The sequence below is a fragment of the Cetorhinus maximus genome, chromosome 29, assembly GCF_964194155.1.
Source record: "Cetorhinus maximus chromosome 29, sCetMax3.hap1.1, whole genome shotgun sequence".
Taxonomy (NCBI): domain Eukaryota; kingdom Metazoa; phylum Chordata; class Chondrichthyes; order Lamniformes; family Cetorhinidae; genus Cetorhinus; species Cetorhinus maximus.
This window is the reverse complement of record NC_135907.1, coordinates 18,316,400-18,326,076: the sequence shown is the minus strand read 5'-3', so window position 1 is coordinate 18,326,076 and position 9,677 is coordinate 18,316,400. Positions and strand designations below refer to the sequence as shown.

Genomic DNA, 9,677 nt, shown 5'->3' with positions numbered 1-9,677 from the left:
CTTTACCCCACAGTCGGTGTAGTTTGTGTGTCTCTTTTCCCAAAGGCAGTGCAGTTTTTGGGTCACTTTGCCCCACAGCCAGTGTAGTTATGTGTGTCATTTTTCCACACAGTCAGTGCAGTTTGTGTGTCACTTTGCCCCACAGTCAGTGCAGTTTGTGTGTCACTTTTCCCCACAGTCGCTGCAGTTTCTGTGTTACTTTTCCCCACCATCGGTGCAGTTTGTGTGTCACTTTGCCCCACAGTTGATCCAGTTTGTATGTCACTTTACCCCACAGTCGGTGTAGTTTGTACGTCGCTTTACCCCACAGTTGGTGCAGTATCCGTGTCACTTTGCCCCACAGTCAGTGCAGTTTGTGTGTCTCTTTGCCCCACAGTCGGTGCAGTTTGTGTGTCACTTTATCCAACAGTGGGTGCAGTTTGTGTATCACTTTTCCCACCAGTCGGTATATTTTTTAAGTCACTTTTTCCAACAATCAGTGCGGCTTTTGTATCACTTCGCCCCACCGTAACTGCAGTTTGTGTGTCACTTTACCCCACGGTCAGTGCAATTTGTGTGTCACTTTGCCCCACAGTCAGTGTCGTTTGTGTGTCACTTTGCCCCACAGTCTGTGCAGTTTGTATGTCACTTTGCCCCACAGTCAGTGTCGTTTGTGTGTCACTTTTGCCCACAGTCGGCACAGGTCGTGTGTCGCTTTATCCCACAGTCAGTGCAGTTTGTATGTCACTTTTCCCCACAGTCGCAGCAGTTTGTATGTCACTTTTCCCCACAGTCGGTGCAGTTTGTGTGTCACTTTACCCCACAGTCGGTGCAGTTTGTGTGCCACTTTACCCCACAGTCAGGGCAGTTTGTGTGTCACTTTACCCCACAGTCGGTGCAGTTTGTGTGCCACTTTACCCCACAGTCAGTGCAGTTTGTGTGTTACTTTACCCCACAGTCAGTGTCGTTTGTGTGTCACTTTTTCCGACAGTCAGAGCGGTTTTTGTGTCACTTTGCCCCACCGTAACTGCAGTTTGTGTGTCACTTTACCCCACAGTCAGTGCAGTTTGTATGTCGCTTTAACACATTCAGTGCAGTTTTTCTGTCACTTTGCCCCACAATCACTGCAGTTTGTGTGTCACTTTACCCCACAGTCAGTGCAGTTTTTGTGTCACTTTTCCCCACAGTCGCTGCAGTTTGTGTGTCACTTTTCCCCACAGTCGCTGCAGTTTCTGTGTTACTTTTCCCCACCATCGGTGCAGTTTGTGTGTTACTTTGCCCCACAGTTGATCCAGTTTGTACGTTACTTTACCCCATAGTCGGTGTAGTTTGTACGTCACTTTACCCCTCAGTTGGTGCCGTATCCGTGTCACTTTGCCCCACAGTCAGTGCAGTTTGTGTGTCTCTTTACCCCACAGTCGGTGCAGTTTGTGTGTCACTTTTCCACACAGTCGGTGTAGTTTTTGTGTCACTTTTTCCGACAGTCAGAGCGGTTTTTGTGTCACTTTGCCCCACCGTAACTGCAGTTTGTGTGTCACTTTGCCCCACAGTCAGTGTCGTTTGTGTGTCACTTTACCACAGTCAGTGCAGTTTGTGTGTTACTTTTCCCCACAGTCGCTGCAGTTTCTGTGTTACTTTACTCCACGTTCAGCACAGATTGTGTGTCACTTTTCCCCGCAGCCAGTGCAGTTTGTGTGTCACTTTTCCCCACAGTCAGTGCAGTTTTTCAGTCACTTTGCCCCTCAGTCAGTGTAGTTATGTGTGTCATTTTTCCACACAGTCAGTGCGCTTTCTGTATCGCTTTATCCAACAGTGGGTGCAGTTTGTGTGTCACTTTTCCCACCAGTCGGTGTATTTTTTAAGTCACTTTTTCCATCAATCAGTGCGGCTTTTGTATCACTTCGCCCCACCGTAACTGCAGTTTGTGTGTCACTTTACCCCACAGTCAGTGCAGTTTGTGTGTCACTTTTCCCCACAGTCGGTGCAGTTAGTGTGTCACTTTGCCCCACAGTCAGTGTCATTTGTGTGTCACTTTGCCCCACAGTCAGTGTCATTTGTGTGTCACTTTGCCCCACAGTCAGTGCAGTTAGTGTGTCACTTTGCCCCACAGTCAGTGTCGTTTGTGTGTCACTTTTCCCCACAGTCCGTGCAGTTTATGTGTCACTTTGCCCCACAGTCACTGCAGTTTGTGTGTCACTTTGCCCCACAGTCAACGCAGTTTTTGTGTTACTTTGCCCCACAGTCAACGCAGTTTTTGTGTTACTTTACCCCATAGTCAGTGCAGTTTGTGTGTCACTTTACCCCACAGTCATTGCAGTCTGTATGTCGCTTTACCCCACGTTCAGTGCAATTTGTGTGTCGCTTTACCCCACAGTCATTGTGGTTTTTGTGTCACTTTTTCCCACAGTCGGTGCAGTTTATGTGTCACTTTTCCCCACAGTTCTTGCGGCTTGTGTGTCACTTTACCCCACAGTCGGTGCAGTTTGTACGTCGCTTTACCCCACAGTCAGTGCAGTTTGTGTGTCACTTTGCCCCACAGTCAGTGTCGTTTGTGTGTCACTTTACCCCACAGTCAGTGCAGTTTTTGTGTCACTTTATCCCACAGTCAGTGCAGTTTGTGTCTCACTTTTCACCTCAGTCAGTACAGTTTGTGTGTCACTTTTCTCCACAGTCGGTGTAGTTTGTATGTCACTTTACCCCACAGTCAGTGTCGTTTGTGTGTCACTTTACCCCACAGTCCGTGCAGTTTGTGTGTCACTTGCCCCACAGTCACTGCGGTTTGTGTGTCACTTTGCCCCACAGTCAGTGCAGTTTGTGTGTCACTTTTCCCCACAGTCAGCGCAGTTTCTGTGTTACTTTTCCCCACCATCGGTGCAGTTTGTGTGTCACTTTGCCCCACAGTTGATCCAGTTTGTATGTCACTTTACCCCACAGTCAGTGTCGTTTGTGTGTCACTTTACCCCACAGTCCGTGCAGTTTGTGTGTCACTTGCCCCACAGTCACTGCGGTTTGTGTGTCACTTTGCCCCACAGTCAGTGCAGTTTGTGTGTCACTTTTCCCCACAGTCGCTGCAGTTTCTGTGTTACTTTTCCCCACCATCGGTGCAGTTTGTGTGTCACTTTGCCCCACAGTTGATCCAGTTTGTATGTCACTTTACCCCACAGTCGGTGTAGTTTGTGTGTCTCTTTTCCCAAAGGCAGTGCAGTTTTTGGGTCACTTTGCCCCACAGCCAGTGTAGTTATGTGTGTCATTTTTCCACACAGTCAGTGCAGTTTGTATGTCACTTTACCCCACAGTCGGTGTAGTTTGTGTGTCTCTTTTCCCAAAGGCAGTGCAGTTTTTGGGTCACTTTGCCCCACAGCCAGTGTAGTTATGTGTGTCATTTTTCCACACAGTCAGTGCAGTTTGTGTGTCACTTTATCCCACAGTCGGTGCAGTTTTTGTGTCACTTTTCCCCACAGTCGGTGTAGTTTTTGTGTCACTTTTCCCAACAGTCAAAGCAGTTTTTGTGTTACTTTACCCCACCTTCACTACAGTTTGTGTGTCACTTTTCCCCGCAGCCAGTACAGTTTGTGTGTCACTTTTTCCCACAGTCGGTGCAATTTGTGTGTCACTTTTTCCCACAGTCGGTGCAATTTGTGTGTCACTTTTCCCCACAGTCAGCGCAGATCGTGTGACGCTTTATCCCACAGTCAGAGCAGTTTGTATGTTGCTTAACCCCACAGTCGGTGCAGTTTGTGTGTCGCTTTGTCCCATAGTCATTGTAGTTATGTGTGTCACTTTACCGCAGTCAGTGCATTTTTTATGTCACTTTATCCCACAGTTGGTCCAGTGTGTGTGTCGCTTCACCCCACAGTTGGTGCAGTATCTGTGTCACTTTACCCCACAGTTGGTGCAGTATCTGTGTCATTTTACCCCACAGTTGGTGCAGTATCTGTTTCACTTTGCCACACAATCGATACAGTTTGTGTGTCACTTTATCCCTCAGTTGATGTAGTTTGTATGTCACTTTACCCCACAGTCAGCGCAGATCGTGTGACGCTTTATCCCACAGTCAGAGCAGTTTGTGTGTCGCTTTACCCCACAGTCGCTGCAGTTTGTGTGTTACTTTTCCCCACCGTCGCTGCAATTTGTTTGTCACTTTAAACCCACATTTGGTGCAGTTTGTGTGTCGCTTTACCCCACAGTTGGTGCAGTTTGTGTGTCACTTTACCCCACAGTTGGTGTAGTTTTTGTGTCACTTTTTGCGACAGTCAGAGCGGTTTTTGTGTCACTTTGCCCCACCGTAACTGCAGTTTGTGTGTCACTTTACCCCACAGTCGGTGCAGTTAGTGTGTCACTTTGCCCCACAGTCAGTGTCATTTGTGTGTCACTTTGCCCCACAGTCACTGCAGTTAGTGTGTCACTTTGCCCCACAGTCACTGCAGTTAGTGTGTCACTTTGCCCCACAGTCAGTGTCGTTTGTGTGTCACTTTGCCCCACAGTCCGTGCAGTTTATGTGTCACTTTGCCCCACAGTCACTGCAGTTTGTGTGTCACTTTGCCCCACAGTCAACGCAGTTTTTGTGTTACTTTGCCCCACAGTCAACGCAGTTTTTGTGTTACTTTACCCCATAGTCAGTGCAGTTTGTGTGTCGCTTTACCCCACAGTCATTGCAGTCTGTATGTCGCTTTACCCCACGGTCAGTGCAATTTGTGTGTCGCTTTACCCCACAGTCATTGCGCTTTTTGTGTCACTTTTTCCCACAGTCGGTGCAGTTTGTGTGTCACTTTTCCCCACAGTCAAAGCAGTTTTTGTGTCACTTTGCCCCACATTCAGTGCAGTTTGTGTGTCACTTTTTCCCACATTCGGTGCAGTTTGTTTGTCACTTTACCCCACCGTCAGCGCAGATCGTGTGTTGCTTTTCCCCACAGTCGGTTCAATTTGTGTGTCACTTTTCCCCACAGTTATTGCGGCTTGTGTGTCACTTTACCCCACAGTCGGTGCAGTTTGTACGTCGCTTTACCCCACAGTCAGTGCAGTTTGTGTGTCACTTTGCCCCACAGTCAGTGTCGTTTGTGTGTCACTTTACCCCACAGTCAGTGCAGTTTTTGTGTCACTTTATCCCACAGTCAGTGCAGTTTGTGTGTCACTTTTCACCTCAGTCAGTACAGTTTGTGTGTCACTTTTCTCCACAGTCGGTGTAGTTTGTATGTCACTTTACCTCACAGTCAGTGTCGTTTGTGTGTCACTTTACCCCACAGTCCGTGCAGTTTGTGTGTCACTTTGCCCCACAGTCACTGCAGTTTGTGTGTCACTTTGCCCCACAGTCAGTGCAGTTTGTGTGTCACTTTTCCCCACAGTCGCTGCAGTTTCTGTGTTACTTTTCCCCACCATCGGTGCAGTTTGTGTGTCACTTTGCCCCACAGTTGATCCAGTTTGTATGTCACTTTACCCCACAGTCGGTGTAGTTTGTGTGTCTCTTTTCCCAAAGGCAGTGCAGTTTTTGGGTCACTTTGCCCCACAGCCAGTGTAGTTATGTGTGTCATTTTTCCACACAGTCAGTGCAGTTTGTGTGTCACTTTATCCCACAGTCGGTGCAGTTTGTGTGTCACTTTGCCCCACAGTCGGTGCAGTTTTTGTGTCACTTTTCCCCACAGTCGGTGTAGTTTTTGTGTCACTTTTCCCAACAGTCAAAGCAGTTTTTGTGTTACTTTACCCCACCTTCACTACAGTTTGTGTGTCACTTTTCCCCGCAGCCAGTACAGTTTGTGTGTCACTTTTTCCCACAGTCGGTGCAATTTGTGTGTCACTTTGCCCCATAGTCAATGTCATTTGTGTGTCACTTTTCCCCACAGTCAGCGCAGATCGTGTGACGCTTTATCCCACAGTCAGAGCAGTTTGTATGTTGCTTAACCCCACAGTCGGTGCAGTTTGTGTGTCGCTTTGTCCCATAGTCATTGTAGTTATGTGTGTCACTTTACCGCAGTCAGTGCATTTTTTATGTCACTTTATCCCACAGTTGGTCCAGTGTGTGTGTCGCTTCACCCCACAGTTGGTGCAGTATCTGTGTCACTTTACCCCACAGTTGGTGCAGTATCTGTGTCACTTTACCCCACAGTTGGTGCAGTATCTGTGTCATTTTACCCCACAGTTGGTGCAGTATCTGTTTCTTTTTGCCACACAATCGATACAGTTTGTGTGTCACTTTATCCCTCAGTTGATGTAGTTTGTATGTCACTTTACCCCACAGTCAGCGCAGATCGTGTGTCGCTTTATCCCACAGTCAGAGCAGTTTGTGTGTCGCTTTACCCCACAGTCGCGGCAGTTTGTGTGTTACTTTTCCCCACCGTCGCTGCAATTTGTTTGTCACTTTAAACCCACATTTGGTGCAGTTTGTGTGTCGCTTTACCCCACAGTTGGTGCAGTTTGTGTGTCACTTTACCCCACAGTTGGTGTAGTTTTTGTGTCACTTTTTGCGACAGTCAGAGCGGTTTTTGTGTCACTTTGCCCCACCGTAACTGCAGTTTGTGTGTCACTTTACCCCACAGTCGGTGCAGTTAGTGTGTCACTTTGCCCCACAGTCAGTGTCATTTGTGTGTCACTTTGCCCCACAGTCACTGCAGTTAGTGTGTCACTTTGCCCCACAGTCAGTGTCGTTTGTGTGTCACTTTGCCCCACAGTCCGTGCAGTTTATGTGTCACTTTGCCCCACAGTCACTGCAGTTTTTGTGTTACTTTGCCCCACAGTCAACGCAGTTTTTGTGTTACTTTACCCCATAGTCAGTGCAGTTTGTGTGTCGCTTTACCCCACAGTCATTGCAGTCTGTATGTCGCTTTACCCCACAGTCACTGCAGTCTGTATGTCGCTTTACCCCACGGTCAGTGCAATTTGTGTGTCGCTTTACCCCACAGTCATTGCGCTTTTTGTGTCACTTTTTCCCACAGTCGGTGCAGTTTGTGTGTCACTTTTCCCCACAGTCAAAGCAGTTTTTGTGTCACTTTGCCCCACATTCAGTGCAGTTTGTGTGTCACTTTTTCCCACATTCGGTGCAGTTTGTTTGTCACTTTACCCCACCGTCAGCGCAGATCGTGTGTTGCTTTTCCCCACAGTCGGTTCAATTTGTGTGTCACTTTTCCCCACAGTTATTGCGGCTTGTGTGTCACTTTACCCCACAGTCGGTGCAGTTTGTACGTCGCTTTACCCCACAGTCAGTGCAGTTTGTGTGTCACTTTGCCCCACAGTCAGTGCAGTTTGTGTGTCACTTTTCCCCACAGTCGCTGCAGTTTCTGTGTTACTTTTCCCCACCATCGGTGCAGTTTGTGTGTCACTTTGCCCCACAGTTGATCCAGTTTGTATGTCACTTTACCCCACAGTCGGTGTAGTTTGTACGTCGCTTTACCCCACAGTTGGTGCAGTATCCGTGTCACTTTGCCCCACAGTCAGTGCAGTTTGTGTGTCTCTTTGCCCCACAGTCGGTGCAGTTTGTGTGTCACTTTATCCAACAGTGGGTGCAGTTTGTGTATCACTTTTCCCACCAGTCGGTGTATTTTTTAAGTCACTTTTTCCAACAATCAGTGCGGCTTTTGTATCACTTCGCCCCACCGTAACTGCAGTTTGTGTGTCACTTTACCCCACGGTCAGTGCAATTTGTGTGTCACTTTGCCCCACAGTCAGTGTCGTTTGTGTGTCACTTTGCCCCACAGTCTGTGCAGTTTGTATGTCACTTTGCCCCACAGTCAGTGTCGTTTGTGTGTCACTTTTGCCCACAGTCGGCACAGGTCGTGTGTCGCTTTATCCCACAGTCAGTGCAGTTTGTATGTCACTTTTCCCCACAGTCGCAGCAGTTTGTATGTCACTTTTCCCCACAGTCGGTGCAGTTTGTGTGTCACTTTACCCCACAGTCGGTGCAGTTTGTGTGCCACTTTACCCCACAGTCAGGGCAGTTTGTGTGTCACTTTACCCCACAGTCGGTGCAGTTTGTGTGCCACTTTACCCCACAGTCAGTGCAGTTTGTGTGTTACTTTACCCCACAGTCAGTGTCGTTTGTGTGTCACTTTTTCCGACAGTCAGAGCGGTTTTTGTGTCACTTTGCCCCACCGTAACTGCAGTTTGTGTGTCACTTTACCCCACAGTCAGTGCAGTTTGTATGTCGCTTTAACACATTCAGTGCAGTTTTTCTGTCACTTTGCCCCACAATCACTGCAGTTTGTGTGTCACTTTACCCCACAGTCAGTGCAGTTTTTGTGTCACTTTTCCCCACAGTCGCTGCAGTTTGTGTGTCACTTTTCCCCACAGTCGCTGCAGTTTCTGTGTTACTTTTCCCCACCATCGGTGCAGTTTATGTGTTACTTTGCCCCACAGTTGATCCAGTTTGTACGTTACTTTACCCCATAGTCGGTGTAGTTTGTACGTCACTTTACCCCTCAGTTGGTGCCGTATCCGTGTCACTTTGCCCCACAGTCAGTGCAGTTTGTGTGTCTCTTTACCCCACAGTCGGTGCAGTTTGTGTGTCACTTTTCCACACAGTCGGTGTAGTTTTTGTGTCACTTTTTCCGACAGTCAGAGCGGTTTTTGTGTCACTTTGCCCCACCGTAACTGCAGTTTGTGTGTCACTTTGCCCCACAGTCAGTGTCGTTTGTGTGTCACTTTACCACAGTCAGTGCAGTTTGTGTGTTACTTTTCCCCACAGTCGCTGCAGTTTCTGTGTTACTTTACTCCACGTTCAGCACAGATTGTGTGACACTTTTCCCCGCAGCCAGTGCAGTTTGTGTGTCACTTTTCCCCACAGTCAGTGCAGTTTTTCAGTCACTTTGCCCCTCAGTCAGTGTAGTTATGTGTGTCATTTTTCCACACAGTCAGTGCACTTTCTGTATCGCTTTATCCAACAGTGGGTGCAGTTTGTGTGTCACTTTTCCCACCAGTCGGTGTATTTTTTAAGTCACTTTTTCCATCAATCAGTGCGGCTTTTGTATCACTTCGCCCCACCGTAACTGCAGTTTGTGTGTCACTTTACCCCACAGTCAGTGCAGTTTGTGTGTCACTTTTCCCCACAGTCAGTGTCGTTTGTGTGTCACTTTGCCCCACAGTCAGTGCAGGTTCTGTGTCACTTTTCCCCACAGTCAGCACAGGTCGTGTGTCGCTTTATCCCACAGTCAGTGCAGTTTGTGTGTCACTTTATCCCACAATCTGTGCAGGTTCTGTGTCACTTTTCCCCACAATCGCTGCAGTTTGTGTGTCACTTTGCCCCACAGTCAGTGCAGTTTGTGTGTCACTTTTCACCACAATCGGTGCAGTTTGTCTGTCACTTTGCCCCATAGTCGGTGTAGTTTGTGTGTCATTTTACCCCAAGTCAGTGCAGTTTGTGTGTCGCTTTACCCCATAGTCAGTGCAGTTTGTGTGTCGCTTTACCCCACAGTTGATGCAGTTTGTCTGTCACTTTACCCCACAGTCAGTGCAGTTTTTGTGTCACTTTATCCCACAGTCAGTGCAGTTTGTGTGTCACTTTTCACCTCAGTCAGTACAGTTTGTGTGTCACTTTTCTCCACAGTCGGTGTAGTTTGTATGTCACTTTACCCCACAGTCAGTGTCGTTTGTGTGTCACTTTACCCCACAGTCCGTGCAGTTTGTGTGTCACTTTGCCCCACAGTCACTGCAGTTTGTGTGTCACCTTGCCCCACAGTCAGTGCAGTTTGTGTGTCACTTTTCCCCACAGTCGC

General features: G+C 48.1%; 1 protein-coding gene across 2 annotated transcripts in view; it reads left to right on the top strand.

The window, feature by feature from the left end:
- Nucleotides 1–9,677, top strand: part of lrrc4ba (leucine rich repeat containing 4Ba) — a 232,063-nt gene that overhangs the window by 81,562 nt on the left and 140,824 nt on the right. The window lies entirely within an intron of this gene.